Raw genomic sequence first — 1,950 nt, 5'->3', positions numbered from 1 at the left:
GTTATTATTTACAGTGGCTCTCAAAAGTATTCACCCCCCTTGGACTTTTCCACATTTTATTGTGTTACAACAAGGAATTCAAAATTGATTTCATTAGGAGTTTTTGCCACTGATCAACACAAAAAAAGTCCATAATGTCAAAGTGAAAAATAAAATCTACAAATTGTTCTAAATTAATTACAAATACAAAACAGAAAATGATTGAACATGGGTCAGTCGGTCCTAAGAGATAGGCGAATGCCGTTCTGAAAGGGAGGGGTGATTGCCTCCGTCGCCCCCCGGCCGATCCAAAGAGAGTCGGGTTCAGATCCCCGAATCCGGAGCGGCGGGTGTGCGGCCTGGTGCGCATCCCTCAATTTGTCAATGGAGAATGTCAGAGGGAAGATTAACCATCTTCTTTGCACTCTTTCTAGAGCAGCAATATCCTTTTTGTAACAAGGTGACCAGAACTGAACACAGTATTCTAGGTGAGGTCTTACTAATGCATTGTAAAGTTTTAACATTACTTCCCTTGATTTAAAATCAACACACCTCACAATATATCCGAGCATCTTGTTGGCCTTTTTTATTGCTTCCTCACATTGTCTCGATGAAGACATTTCTGAGTCAACATAAACTCCTAGGTCTTTTTCATAGATCCCTTCTTCAATTTCAGTATCTCCCATATGATATTTATAATGCCCATTTGTATTGCCTGTGTGCAATACGTTACACTTCTCTCTATTAAAATGTAATTTGCCACGTGTCTGCCAAGTTCTGAATGCTGTCTAGATCATTTTGAATGACCTTTGCTGCTACAACAGTGTTTGCCGCCACTCCTATTTTTGTGTCGTCTGCAAATTTAACAAGCTTGCTTACTATACCAGAATCTAAATCATGAATGTAGATTAGGAATAGCAGAGGACCTAATAGTGATCCCTGAGGTACACCCCTGGCTACCTCACTACATTTTGAGGTTTCTCCTCTATTTAGTACTTTCTGTTTTCTACATGTTAACCACTCCCTAATCCATGTGCATGCATTTCCTTGAATCCCTACTGCATTCAGTTTGAGAATTAATGTTGAAAGGGAGGGAAGATCTTCTCCACATTCTTTTGAATGACAAATGTTCGTTTTGAAAAGTAAATGTTGAAAGGCCGGGAAGATCTTCTCCACAGAAGATCCTCCCAGCCTTTCAACTTTTTTTCAGAAAAAATACAATTAAAAAAGGCATCAGTGTTTAATTTCCAGATGATTTTAAACTTGCAGCACATTTCAAACGACTATCGGAACATTATTTCTTTAAAACAAATGTGGATATTATTTATTTTTCAATAAAGGATTTTAAGATTTTTTTCTCAAAGAGTTTCCCAGTTTTCAATCATTTGAAACATGTACTGTCTTCCAAATGCCTGTTCCTAACGAATTGGCTATTCTCCTTGCTTGACACATTCCTATTTTTATGAAATGTAGCAGTTGCATGAGAGGCAGAGCTGCAGCATCTGCCCAGCTAGGAGCTGCCTTGCTGTGCCAAGTTATGCGCTCCATACCCTTGCTGTGCGGATCTTTGTTGTATTTAAAATGACATTTTTACGCAGAGGAGCAGGGTACAGACAAAGGGAGCAGGGGACAGTTCAAAGGGAGCAGAGGGCAGGGTAGATTAAACAGCTTTGTATGTAGATTAAACATATTTATACTGGGGCAGTACTAGGGGTGAGACCGAATAGTCGAACATTCGACTATTCGATAACGATGGCACCTATCGACAAGTGAATCCAACATTCGAAAGTTAAAAAAAAAAATGCATATATTGAATTTATTTTAAAGCCTGTACTGCTGATTGGCTCTCTATGTAGCGGTAATGAAGATTGACTGAAGGGTGGGATTTGTTATTTCTTGTCTGTGATTGGCTAAACTAGAACGTAGATCGGCTAACGATGGCTTCCTCACAGAAAAGTTCTGCATGGAAAT

This window comes from Acipenser ruthenus, unplaced genomic scaffold (genome assembly GCF_902713425.1).
Source record: "Acipenser ruthenus unplaced genomic scaffold, fAciRut3.2 maternal haplotype, whole genome shotgun sequence".
Classification (NCBI taxonomy): Eukaryota; Metazoa; Chordata; class Actinopteri; order Acipenseriformes; family Acipenseridae; genus Acipenser; species Acipenser ruthenus.
The sequence above is the reverse complement of the archived record's forward strand: the minus strand, read 5'-3'. Positions refer to the sequence as shown.